Genomic DNA, 14,792 nt, shown 5'->3' with positions numbered 1-14,792 from the left:
CAAACTTGTCATTGGTGGAACCATCTTTAAACACAAAAAGATTCTTACTGCCACCTGGAGATCACCAGATCAAAGAACCTTTAACCAGATAGACCACATATGTATATCTAGACGCTTTAAAGGTTCTCTCCTTGATGTCAGGGTTGAAAGAGGACCTGATGTTAATTCAGACCATTATCTTCTATCTTCTAAAGTTTGGCTTAGATTTAAAAGGCAGGACACAAAGCCTAACCCCAGGAAGAAATATAGTTTAACAACCCTCCAAAACCCTGAAAAGTTACAAGAGTTTAAGCTCACTCTAAAGAATAGATTTGAGTTGCTGACTCTTCAAGAGGAAGATGGAGTGGAAGATATTTGGCAAGGTATCAAAAAAGTTTATAATGATACTAGCCAAGAAAAATTAGGTTTCAAAAAGGCTAACCAAAAGCCGTGGATCACTCAAAGGTCCATTGATCTCATGGATCAAAGAAGAGAGGTAAGACAAAAGACACTCTCTAGAAACTCTCCAGAAGATAAAGACCTGTATAAGAGGCTCAGCAGGGAAATCCAAAAAAGTGTCAGAATTGACAAAAAAGAACACTTGGAAAACCTTGCCTTGCAAGCAAGAAAATGCTGCTAATCAAAATAGAATGAAAGATGTCTATGAGATTACTAAGAGCATTGCAGGTAAAGTACACAAATCAGGATCACACATCAGGGACAAGGATGGTTCACTCCTTAAAACTGATAAGGATATTCTAAATAGATGGGCAGAGCATTTCACTGAACTGCTTAATCTTCCAGTTCCAGAGGAAGAAACTGAGATTCCACCCTCAGATGCACTTGACATTGACTGTCGAGTGCCAAATCTATTGGAAATCAAAGAGTCCATTAAAAGTTTGAAAAATAACAAGGCCGCTGGACCTGATAACATCCCAGCTGAGGTCATGAAAGCTGACCTAGACACATCTGCTGAGGCATTCCTACCTTCGATCACTAAGATATGGAATGATGAGTTATGCCCAGAGGACTGGAAAAATGGACATATCTCAATTCTGGCCAAAAAAGGAGACTTGACCCAATGTGGAAACTACAGAGGGATAATGCTTCTTTCAGTACCTGGCCGTATCCTTAGTAAGATTCTTCTTAATAGAATAAAGAAGAAGGTTAATGAAAAGCTAAGACCTAATCAGGCTGGATTTAGACCAAACCGTTCCACTATTGATCAGATAACCTCTCTAAGAATCATCATAGAGCAATCCAAGGAATGGAACTCTGAGCTTTTTGTAAACTTTATTGACTACAAAAAAGCATTTGATTCTTTAGACAGGAAATCTCTCTGGAAAATCTGTCGACACTATGGCATTCCAGAAAAGATAATCAATATCATTAAAGCTATCTATCATAAAGGAGGTGGAAATGTTATGTATAAAGGTAAACTATCAACCTTATAAAGGTAAACTATCAACCTTACAGGTGTCAGACAAGGATGCCTTCTCTCTCCCTTCCTTTTCCTCTTGCCATTGACTGGATCATGAAGAACTGTGAAAGCAATGATGGCATTCACTGGCAGTTATTTGGCAATCCCAAATATTTGGGAGATCTGGACTTTGCTGATGATATTGCTTTGTTAACAAGCAATAGAAGCCAAATGCAAAGAAGGACTAACATGATAGCTGAAACTTCCAAGAAAGTTGGACTTGAAATAAATATTCCAAAAACTAAAATACTCAGATTAAATGCAAACTCCCAAGAACCAATAACTATTGGAAACCAAATTCTTGAGGATGTTAACTGCTTTGAGTATCTTGGAAGTAAAATTGATGAAGCTGGAGGCACTTTGACAGACGTTAAAGCTAGAATTAACAAATCTAGAACAGCCTTTGCCAGCTTGAACAAAATTTGGAATTCTAACAACATCTCCATAAAGACCAAGTTAAGACTTTTCAAATCAAATGTTCTCTCTGTTTTGCTGTATGGGGCCGAAACTTGGTTCCTAAACACAGCAGTGGTCTCCAAGCTACAGACATATGTCAACAAATGTCTTAGGAGAATCCACAAGATCTTTTGGCCCAACAAGATCACAAATGCTGAGCTCTTAGAGCGCAGTGATATGTCAGACATCAAACTGACAATAAAACAGAAGAATGGAGAGGGTTGGGGCACACTCTAAGGAAAGGGCATGCTGATTTAACCAATCAAGCCTTGACTTGGGACCCCTTCACAGGAAAAAGGAAACCAGGCAGACCAAAAACAACCTGGAGGAGGGAATTCCTTGAGGAACTGAGAAAGAAGAATTTTTCATCTTTCAGTGAAGCCTCTACTGAGGCCCAATTCAAAGATAAATGGAGAACCATTGTGCGTGGCCTATGCTCTGGAAAGTAGAGATAAATGGCAATGATGATGAAATACCCCCCCCCCCCAAAATAAAAAATCTCTAATACTGTTCTAATACTATATATTTAATAAAATTTAAATTACCCCCCCAAAAAAATTTTACCCCGGGGGTAAATTTTGGGGGGGGTAAACTAAATTAACCCCTGCCAACAGATTTCAGAGGGGGTAATTACCCCCCCCCCCAAGCAAATTTTACCCCCGAGGTAAAAATTTTGGGGGGGGGTAAAATACCCCCCCCCTTCAAAAATTTTTACCCCCCCAAAAATAAAAAGCTTGGACGCCCCTGGGGAAGATATCATTATTTGTGTATCTATGAACCAAATTTTCCTTAATGGTGTCCATGACGCCCTTCAAAAAACCAACCCATTAATTTACGACCTTCGTCTTGAAGTCCAATTTGTGCATTGTAATGAGTTCCGCCTGTTTCGTGGCAATGCATTCCCTTTCCTCTAACGGTTTATGTCATGCATTTGAAATAACAAAAGTTGGAACTATTTTTAACGTCTGTAGTTATGACGCAGTGTTGGGTAGAGATTCGAACCAATTCCGGATGTGCTACGTGTTACGAAAGATTCGATGGTTATGCTTTTTCAGTTTTCTCTTCTATAATTTAAATATAAAATGTATAGCTTACCATTATATGGATTTCATTTTCAAGAATCTGTCTGGGCAATCAATCTGAAAGAAAAATAAATACTTAGGATTGAATAAAATTAAAACTGAATAAAAATGAGTAACCGGACAAAGTATCTCAAAAATCAGCCATGTGACGTCATAAAAATGAGAGATTATCTAAATCTTTCTTATAGTTTTATGACGTCACATGGCTTATTTTTGAGACACTTTGTCCGGTCACAAAAATTAAATAAAATTTCATACACATGATCATCATAATATAACATTCATGACCTCCAAAATTTTGTTGGCTCCCAAAATTCTATGGTAATCCAAATCATGTAATCAAGTCAAAACGTTTTATTTTATGATTCATTGACGTATAAGGTTGTTTTCTTCTAAGTTATCCTTGTTAATCATATTTTTTTATCAGAGTAATTCTCACTGTATTTTTTAATTTATTTTTTAAATAGTTGAACAGAAGAACAGAGAGACAACGAATGTTTTGCATTCACTACTATAAAGTTGAATACATTAGTATAAAACAATTAGAGTTTTAAAATATAATAAATGGAAAATTTCTCCGATCTAATTGGGGGGCCTCAGAGTTGGTAATAATTAAAGAAAAAACTTTTATACTTCGCAGTCAGGTTTTTGTAAACCGACATGATTCAATTCTAAGATCCTCTATGCAAGTAAATAAACAATGCTAAAACAAAGCATTGTTCATTTCTTTTTGTACACTTTTCCATAATAAATAGTGGGCGGGCAAAACAAAAAAAAGTTTCTAGAAGCAATAATTCATGTAGATAGAGGAGACAGTTATTCTGCGGACCATACAGATTACAGATTAACATCACCAACATTAACATATTTGCTCTGCTGTTGTGCAGATAAGAATGAATTAAGCAATCGCAGCCGCAAATTTTAGAAATTCTGTAGTTATAATAAAGTACAGCAAAATGTCTGTCCATTGTTTGTCCAGTATGATATAGAAAACGGCTGATAATCATATCATCTTCACATAATATAAAGCAATAAGATTTTTTGTATGAAGCATGAGATTTAAACAACTACTGAACTGAATGGGTTCCCTATTTCAGGTAAGATTTATCTATTTCCTGTGATGGTTTTGGTCTATTTTGTTTTTAGATTTAAGTCTTGGGATGGTTTTGAGATGTTTTTTATCCCCTTTTCTGTCCCTATGAAACCAGATTACCTACATACTAGGGGCGTTACCGCTAGTATAAAAGTATAAATTTAATTTTAGAAAGCAAAGAAATCATTTATATATTGACTTTCTGGAAATTGTTATAAAGTTGGTACGCATTCTAAACTATACCCAGCTGGTAAAAGTAATATAGGGAGCTTCTAACATCCTTAAAATAATCATAAGAGCTATCCGTTACGGACAGAGACTGATCCTAATTATATAAAAGCTTCACTCTAAAAAATCTACAAGTGTATTCTTTTTAATATTTTTTTTTGCAAAATAATGAAAAAAATACGCGTGCACAGAGATTTATCAGTGGTGTTTAAAAGCATTTCCTGTAAAAATCTTGTGTAGATATTTATATTAACATCAGTATATATAGACAAAAGGTCATTAGAATATTTTTATGCCAATAATATTTTAGTGATGACCATTTTTTGATAAATCATATTGAAAATGAAATGGTATACAATAATTGGCTAAATCCAATAAAATTTCTTTGGCCAGAATAGGGTATTTTTTACATATGATACCCATACTCCTAGGGTATCATAGGAAATTCTATAGTATTTATTAGACCTATTATAATTATTAAATGGCATGTAAAAATTAAACGGCGGCCATGACCACTTATATTTAGTGCTATATAGTCAATATGAAACATTAAAATTGTAAGTCTAAAATGCTGATTAAAAAGTAGAGGGAGCAGAAATGCTAATCAAAGGAGGTTTTTTTTTGGAGGGGGGGGCGGTTAAAAAATGAAAAATAAAATTTTATGGAGGTGGGGGGGGGGGATATCTGTGAACGTACCTGGGAATTAAACTCCCAGTACAACCCCCCTCTTGCACGCCCCTGTAAGAAAGATTGTAATAACCACAATGTTTTTGTAGTATAATTAAACAATCAGAGTTGTGGTCAACTTTTCTTAAACCTCTTCTAGTCCTTAAGAGCGAAGCTTTTCTACAATTAGGGTCGGTACGTCAGTATCGAATAGCTTTTATCGTTAATTTAGGCATGTTAGAATTGTCCTATTAAAGTCAGACTTGGTATAATGATTCCAATGATAATAGGTATAATTCCGACAGAGTATTATGTATATGATCATAACAGACAGATTTTTTTGCTCCTTTGATTAGATTTTATCATATGATATAAATAACCTATCAACTTAATTTTGAAATAAAGATTTTTAGGACAATTACACTAATACACATTTTATTTTAAGCGAAGTAGCTATATAATCAAGCCTTAGAATATTTGTTAAAATGTAAGTAATTTTGAGATAGATAGATACGGAAATCCCATGTTTATCCTGACCATCTAATTTGTTAAGGTGCTTCGCTTTTATGGATGTTGTCATCCTTTTTTTGTTTATAAGTTGCAACTTTACTAAAATATAAAATTATGTTTATGACACACAATTTCTTTACATAACCTACACAAACTTTAACATAAATAATGGAACACTTTTCGCATTTTCACACCAACTTTTTTGAATACTTAATTTGGGTTAGGTATAAAAGTCCCTATGGACAAGAGCCCAACAATTTCCCACATGGGCTAGAGGGACGCTTTTGTAACAAAGTGGGCTATTTATGGTTCTTTAGCGGCAGTTTGAAGGAAATTAATTTAAAAATACTGTATTTTTTAGTTATACTATTTCTCAAATCGCCATTGGAGCACTTATTTTGAAACAGAAAAAAATATATTATAGAGAGTTAGTGGGGAATCGGGGTTTGTTGGGGTAAGAATTTAACCAGTAATACCCCACCTATAGCACGCTCGTGGAACCGCGTTTCTAAAACTTTTTTTTTGTGATACGACATGAAATAAATAATAAATAAATAAACATATAATATATATGAAAGATAAAATATTTATTATGAAGCAAAACATTCTCTCTCTCTCACAAGCTGCAAAATATTTACCATTTCTTCACAGCTAATAATTTCTGAAAAAATCTATTCTACATGTGTCTGTATGTATGTCTTGTTTCTTACTTCTACGGTGTGGTCGCTCAAAAAATATTGTACTTAAAAAGTAACCTGTAACTTCAAAACTATCTTTTGTCAATTTAGGTTTAAACCATTTTTGTTATATTCTGATGTAGAAATGTATAGAGAATATTACATATGCTACTCTTAAAAATCTCTTTTTTGAGGACTATACTGTATAGGTTATCTTTATTATTTTTAGTAGCTCGGCTATAATTATGGTATATTTGTTTGTCAGAGACAAATACTTTCCCAAAACTTTACAGAGGAAGAAAAAAAACTTACTTTTAATGATTTAAAAATAAGATTTATTTTTTTTATATTGTTTTAAGAAATATTTACAAGCACCTAAAATAAATATGATGTAGATTTTAACAGAGAAACCCTGTTTATTTTTCTCACCCTGTATATTCTATTCTGCTCTGTTAGATAAATGCTTGCAATTTTTTTTGAGGATTTTTACCCATATACATATATTTGAATAATAAAGTTTAGAAAGTTATTTGTTGTTACTGCAGGGGTTACTTATGGTCATTAATGACCTTGTTTACTTAATATTTACAGGCTTTTAGTAAAAGTACGCATTAGCACAGCTTTACCATCAAAACAAGCAAAATTATATCAACAAGTAGCGCAGCAATAACAAGTTATGTAGCACAACAAAAAAATTCATTCATATGGCCTAATGGTATGCATAGTAATTTTGAAATATCACAGGACTGACAATTTCAGTTTTTGAAAAAGGATGTATCTATTTGACACCCTCAAATTCTTAGGTATGTTTCTGTTCTGTTAAATTAGCTTTTATAATTCCTGTAAATATAAAAACCTTGATGAAAGACAAATTCAGGTTCATAATTTGTCATCAATTTAGCTTGCTAACACGGAACTCATTTATTGGTCTATCCGTTCATCCGATAGGAGGAAAGGGGATGGGGTAAAGGGGTGGATGCGGGGAATCGTTATTTTAGCCTGCTGCAAGTTTCACTTTATTAGAGAACAAGAAAATCTGATGTAAGATCCAAGTAATAATATACCCATTACTAAAACCCAAAGTTTTTTTTGCTCTTTAATGATAATGCCATGAGATCACGTGGCTTAATGCATTCGCAAAATAATTCTTCCCGTCCAATTAAAGAATTCTGAATTTTAAAATTCAGAATTTGTGGTAGTACAACAAGGACAATGTTATAGCAAAGTAGCAAAGCCCTCGGAATGATGGCATTTCGATGCTATGTGTCGTCAATGACCACATTAATTCAATGTCATAAAATTGCATGCCGACGGACCTCTTCCAATTTTTCAGGGGACACAAACAATATTACTAGAAAAACAAATTATGGACAATGAAATAAACCTTAGCATCTAAACGGTTTAGGAGTTTAAATTTAAAGGTAAAAATAGCCAAAAACCATTCCGATAAGCTAGATATTAACGGTTAAGTCAACAAATTCAGACATATTGAGAGGTTTTGTTGCTAAAAATAATTCCTTTTCTGACTATATCCTTGCGAAAACAAGTCTACAAATTTCCCAGAATTATTCCGACAATTTAATTTTTCTTCAAACCCTTTCTTTACTTAACACGAATTTGGCAGGAAGAAAAGTTTCTGTGCCTTTCAATACCAATAGAATTCTATTTTTGGAAAGATAAGTCGGGGATCGGCAGCTGCGGATTGAGCCACTTAGCTGCGTGCGGCTCCTTCGAGAACACAAGATTTTAACAATTTTTTCAAGTAGCAATAGGGATTAAAACCACCCACAAAGATTTTGTTTGATTTGGGGGGATGTATTTCCTTAACAATCGTGATCCCCCCCCCTCTCATTTTGTTCATTGTTTTTAATAGATTTATTATTACTTGGATCTTACACAAGATTTTCATGTGATGTAATAAAGTGAAACTTTTAGCTGGCTAGAATAACGATCCCCACCATCCACCCTATTTACTCCATTCCCTCCCCTCCTCCTTGATAAACGAATTGACCTACATATGTGCATATTAGCAAACGGCAATTGTTCCCTAGTCATTATATCCACGTATATTTTACATCCATTATCGCCATTTTAAATTTTATTAAGTGTTTTACTTATTAGATTTTTTGTAACACCTTCTTGACACTTTTGAATTTCATTTAGAATTATAATTCACTTTTACTTCCCAATAATTGGACAAAAAATTATAGAAAACTTTTATTCAATTTCATTCAGAGCTGGATTTTCAATTGAATTTGATTTTTTTTGCAAAAAGCATTTAAAGATTTTTATTTTTTCCTTGTTCTTTTAAAATTTTACCTTTGATAAGTACTTTTTTTGTACTAAGAATGCAAACTGATTTCAAATACGTATTTTGAGAGTACTTTTATCAATTAGAAAGTGCTCTCTTATTCTTAGATTTGTATTGAAGAAGAGCTTTTTGTTGTCATCTTTGTTTATTCTTTTTCTCAGCAGTAAAGCTACTCAAAAAGTTAAAGACCCGTCTTTTATTTGTTGATACACTTAAATTTCTTGTGACATTCGGTTAATTAAAACAATTTTGATAGGTTAAGAATTCTTGCCTTTTTATTGGTTGAAATAATAAACTATATCCAATTGGATGAAAATGCCAGTCTTTTTATTTGATTATATTCTAAACTATCTCTGAATGGTTGAAAATTCTTGTCTCTTTATTCGATAATATTCTAAACTATCTCTGATTGGTTGAAATTCTTGTTTCTTCATTTGATTATATTCTAAACTATCTCTGATTGGTTAAAAATTCCTGTCTCTTTATTGGATTATATTCTAAACTATCTCTTATTGGTTGAAAATTCTTGCTTATTCATTGGATTAAGTTAGCTATGTAAATTTTCTTGTATAATAAATACTCATGCAAATATCATCGCTACTATTGTCGTAATCATTCTTTTTCTATTTTGTTTGTGCTTTTTTTTTAAAAATAAATGTATGAAAAGATGGTGTCTGTTTGGACAAGTAGAGGGCATGCAATCACAGGAACCATCAATGGGAACAATTTTTCTAGAACAAATCTTATTTTGATAGTGATTGTACTGTTCTTATTTGGAAATCATTATGAGCTTTAATATACCGCCTTTCTGATTATTTTAAATAGTGCATGCTTTTATGCTCCGTTAGGAACTTTAACCCTTTCAGGCCCTTAAATTTAGAATTCTTGCCAAATTTTGGGTTATCCCTAATTTAACAAAATCTAAAGAAAAGAAGTCATAAAGATACCCCCTTAATAATCAATTATTAATTTTTACGGGGGTTGTGAGCAGGAATTGAGTATATTAGTTGCAATGTGAGGAGTTATAAATATTTTTGCAGTGTTTTTTTAAGGAACAAAATTATTGCTTTATTTAACCGACTTGCCATTGACAGAAATTAATAATCAATATCTTATTTTTTTTCATAGGCTTATACCCAATAGGGGTTGGTATGCCCATTTGTAAAATCATTTGTAATTGTAATAAATAATATGTCCTTTCTAAAGCTCAGATTTTTTGAGTTTTAAAATATTTGTCCATGTTTGAAAGGAAAATATTTGATGAGAAATGTGTTATTGGCATGAAAGGTTTTGTTACAGCAGCCACCTGTCACCTGATCATACACCCAACATTCTTTACAATACAGCAGTGTGTACAATACAATGTAAAACTAAAAATGTGTACAACAAGCTATCAATTGTGTACAGGTTAAAGTTTTACAGTTGATAATGTGTACGTCTAACAATGTATACAGCTTACAATGTGTACAATCATCAATGTGTATATCCTCCAATGTGTACAGCTTATAATGTGTACATTGTGTAGGAATAGCAATTATTTCTTTCTATGTTTCAATAGATAGTAGTGCAGTTTTCAGTTAATCCTCTACAGTCTACCAGCTTTATTACTGCATTTGGTAATTACACTTTACTGTTGTTTTTCGTCTTAAAAGCTTTGTCAATTGATGAACATCCAATCAAGATCTAATAAAGATCTCCAAAGTTAAATAGGCCATTGATGAGAGATTATGTTATAAAACTTTGGGTATCAGTATAATTTACAGTTTAATGAATACACAATAGTTGACCTTAACAAAGCTTTGGGTAAATAAAAGACGAATAAATTGTCATAAATTAGATTCAATACTAGATAGAGTTTAAAATGTTTATCTATCTACCATTGACATACAAAAAAAACTTTGTAAATATATTGAATTTTACCCCCCCCCCCCATCCATTCATAAAAAAACTTTGAAAATCCCCCATGTCTTTAATGGTTTTAGTCTATTTTCCCAAGAAAAGCCCCAACAAGCTAATGCAAATGCAAGTCTTTAATTTTAAGCGATTTTCAGGGAAGTTTGCTTGCTTGTTGTTTTAGGCTAATATTCTACTATCCTCCCTCAATAGTAAGCTTTTAGGGGAAAGGGGTGAAGCCGCTAAGTCTAAATTTAGCAGACAAGTAAATCTCAGTTCCCCCATAACATAAAAGGGACTGACGTACAAAACAAGATATTAAGTAGCTTTGTGCCAAAGAATGTTGTTCATTTCCAAGCAATCTTGTTGTTTCCTGTGAAAAAAATGAATAATTTGTAAAGTGCATGACAAGAACCATAATTTCTATACATTATAATGGTTAATAATATTACATGCGTAGCATTTATACAAATACAAACTTTTCTCCTAGTCCGTCGGTCATACAACAAAAGACATATAAGTTTACAAAGTTTTCGGTAGGGGGAGAAAATCACTCAAACATCAGACACGTGAAGTAATAAAAATGAGGGATTATCCATCTCTTTTTTAGGGGTTTTCTTTACCACTTCTCCTTTTATCTCCCTCATTTTTATTACGTCACGTGTCTGATTTTTTAGTGACTTTCTCCCCCTACAGTTTTTGTGATTTCTATTATTACACTATTCTTCTATGTCCTTTTATCTCTTTCTTTTTTATCTGTGGTTTATGACCACTGAACAATTGCTCGAGTCCATAATTCACTTTGTCCGTTTGTCAATCCATGATTTTTTGTTCTTTGATACTAATGAATTGGCTTGTTTTGTTATTTGCAGCTTTCTATAGACTTATTTATCCTTGTCTTTTTAATACAAAGCTGTACCAATTACTTTAATGCTATTTAAGTACCAGAAATTTAGAAAATAATATTCGAACATTTTATAATTAACAAAGATGAAAACAAGAAAAAATCTTTGAAAATCTGATACGAGATCGATTAAAACTAGATGATTTACGTATTGGAACAATGTTAAAATTTATTACAGATATGCTCCCTGGTTAAGTACTGCATAACCGTTCCAGTAATCACAGTTCCAAAATCTAAGATGATAAGGATAACTACATATGGTGCTTTCTGGATGGAATTAGGCTTTTTTCTGCCTCCTTTCGTTTCTTTTGATTATAGAACCCTTGAAAGCGATAAGGGCGAAGCCACTGCTGTAAATTATAAATTCATTAGGCTTAAAAAATATTTCTTCCAACCTTTTTTCTTACGGGGTGTTTAGCACATACAGACGTACCTGGTAAACCTTATTTGACCGCCAGGCCTGGAGGTCAAGGCAGGCTGACCTTTGGACTTGCAGGTCATTCAGACTGAAGACAGGCTGGCGGTCAACATACCGCCAGAGCATAATTTCAGTGCATATTTGCTATAAAAAAGGTCAATAATAAGTATAATATAAACAAATTGTGAAATTGTTGAAATTTTAAAAAATCTGTTGAAACATTTTGAGAATATAAAATTGTGTTTGAGTAAGAAATGATTGATATTGTACAGATTTTTGGTGTTCATACATTCCATGTAAATTTTTATTTCCAACATAAACGTTTTTCAGCTAATTTGAATATTTGACTTAGAAATATTTTTTTTTCTTTACTATTTGTTTTGAGTCATCTAAAAACTCAAAAAAATACTTATTTCATTATTTGCAGCAATTAATAGAATAACAATATTTGCTAATTGAAAAATCTGATAACAATTAAACAAGGTTTAGACAAAGTTACAACATAAATAATTTTTATCGATTCTATTTTTATCTATTTTTACTAAGAATTAATAATTTTATGGTTGAAAACTAACTACTTCTTTTTACATATTTTATCACTCTATCATTTTATATTGATAACAATTATTATTTATTTAGACACAACATTGCTTTGTCCCCAAAAAAGAAACTATAGAGATTCATTACTACTAAAAAGTGGAATAAATTCCTACTGATGTTAAAGATACCAGGAAATACTATCAAAATTTTATTTGCTACTTTAAAAAACAGTATTACACTTAGTATTACATATTTAAACGGATGTGTTGAAACATAAGTTTTTTTCTAGTCTCATAATCTCACTCCCTCACTCATACAAGTGGAATTTTATAGAAAACACAACTACTCCCAGAATAAAATATCTATAAACACATTTTTTATACTTTTCCTGTTTTCCTTTCATTAATTCATATCAGAATAGGAGAAATAATATGTAAAATATTCAGTTTAAGTAATACATAAAAAAGAAGTTTTAAAAAAAATACTTTTGTTATGGCTGCTATCGGCTATACGGCTGGCAACCAGGGATCTAAAGGGATTAGAAAATGGCCGACAAACTGATGTACATCCCTAACAATAATACACAAGATTACCCCTTCTGTAGATTACAAGTAGTAGTCAAAACGTTTGGACACTCAACTTAATAAATTAACCAATCAAAATTGAATTAAAGCCTACGAATACACATTAATAGAAGCGACATAACCAGCCACAGAATTAATTAGTATTGTCATAAATAGTTATAAACAAGGCTGACAACATCCATAAGCAGCGAAGCACGAAAAATCATGGACGGGCAAACGTACAAAGTAAGTTTTAGAGCAATTATCTTGAATGGCAGCCAAAAAAATCACAGTTCTCAATAGCGTTACGGACTGATGGACATACAGACAAAGTCAATTAAGAAATTGATAATGAGAATATGAAAGAAAATTTTTAATGCTCCCGTAATAAATTGAACGTTGCTAATAGTTGAGATAAACATACGGACATACACACATTCTAAGCCACTTCAGGCATTAATGGACATAGAAATTTACTCACTATTTGAATTAATATCTTTTTTAAATCTAAAGCGTCATTCCATCGGTAAGTACGTAAGGGATTGTGAATTTAAGTATGTTAGAATTGTCATACCTATTTCAAACTCTGTAACAGTTAGATACAATTTAGAAATAGTAGCGACTATGAATTTATTATGAGAATGGCATTAAACCTGCTCATATAATATCAAATAGACAAAACGTAACAAATGATAACTATTTATAAAAATTGCCTTTTTTTAAATAAAGACAAAATTAATTTTCTTTACAATCGCTCGATCATTTATTATCTTGGGATTTAAATATTAATTTATGCTAAATTTTGTTTGATTAAATAACTCATTTAATACTTTTATATCATTTTTTAAAACTCATGTACCTATTCTTTCAGTCTGTTATAAAAACAAAATCTAAAAGAGATATTTTCATATCTTTGAATTGAAAATAAACACTCTCATAAAAACTATAAATACAACATTCAAAAACACATAAAAAGTTCATATTTTGGTTCATCTTCCTAAATAAATAATTTATAATAAAATTGAGGATCATGTCTGATATACGCAAGGAGGGAGGGGACAGTGGATTGTAAATTATTCTGACCCCAAAAGTCCAACCTCCAATTTAAATTTAAGTTTTTAAAAGAAATTTTTAGGGGCGATTTCACTTGAAAAAATAGTCTAAACATTTCCAGTATTTATTCAAATCTTCACTGTAAAGGAGAAGAGAACCAGGGGCGTCCAAGCTTTTTTATTTGGGGGGGCGGGGGTAAAAATTGAAAATCCAAAATTCATTTGGGGGGAGGGGATAATCACCCCTTTCCCCCCCCCTTGGACGTCTATGAAGAGAACCATATTGGTCAAGGGGTTAGCGAGATCCTGAGCTACAGATAGAAAGACACACAAAAGAAGACGGACATTCTGTTACTTTTGTATAATTCTAGGGTATTTTAGGAGTCTAGTTCGAGTTTAAACTGTACAGCACTGTATAGAACTGTTCAAATTTGGTCGTTCTGATTGACTATGATTTTAAAAATATCTTTCTTCACATTTTTTACTCGATTCAAAAATCCTTTTAAAAATAAAAACATTATTGAAATAGAAAATAAAAATAAAATCATTTTTCAGGTTTTTCCTAGTGCATTTCTAAAAATTTAATTTACATTAACAGAAATATAAAAAAAATATTTTGTAATTATGAGCAACTCTAATCTATAATCTATATGTGTTTGTCTGTTGTTGTATAAGGTTATTGCTTTTAACATTACTACTTTCTCAACAGATATTAGATATCGATGGTTTCTTGCTTTTCTTTATATGTTCAGCGCTAAATTTTCAATAGATTTACTATTACTTGGATCTTACACCAGATTATCATGTACTCTAATAAAGTTAAACTAACGATCCCCCCGGGCCCACCCACCCCCGTTATCACACCCCCTCTTCTCCTACTGGATGAATGAAATGACCAATAAGTTCATGTTAGCAACCTAAATTTTCCCCTTGTTATAAT

General features: G+C 32.2%; 2 protein-coding genes across 4 annotated transcripts in view; both read right to left on the bottom strand.

Moving 5' to 3' along the window:
• Positions 1-3,065, bottom strand: part of LOC145317329 (5-hydroxytryptamine receptor-like) — a 62,732-nt gene extending 59,667 nt beyond the window's left edge. The window contains exon 1 of the mRNA XM_080158368.1: positions 3,011-3,065. The gene's annotated coding sequence lies outside the window, so the exon portion shown is untranslated. The remainder of the gene's footprint in view (positions 1-3,010) is intronic.
• LOC145317328 (uncharacterized) overlaps positions 1-14,792 on the bottom strand; it is a 263,955-nt gene that overhangs the window by 227,403 nt on the left and 21,760 nt on the right. The gene's annotated exons all lie outside the window — the stretch shown is intronic.

Source organism: Acartia tonsa, chromosome 4 (genome assembly GCF_053477335.1).
Source record: "Acartia tonsa isolate MP-2025a chromosome 4, ASM5347733v1, whole genome shotgun sequence".
In the NCBI taxonomy this organism is placed as follows: Eukaryota; Metazoa; Arthropoda; class Copepoda; order Calanoida; family Acartiidae; genus Acartia; species Acartia tonsa.
The sequence above is the reverse complement of the archived record's forward strand: the minus strand, read 5'-3'. Positions and strand labels throughout refer to the sequence as shown.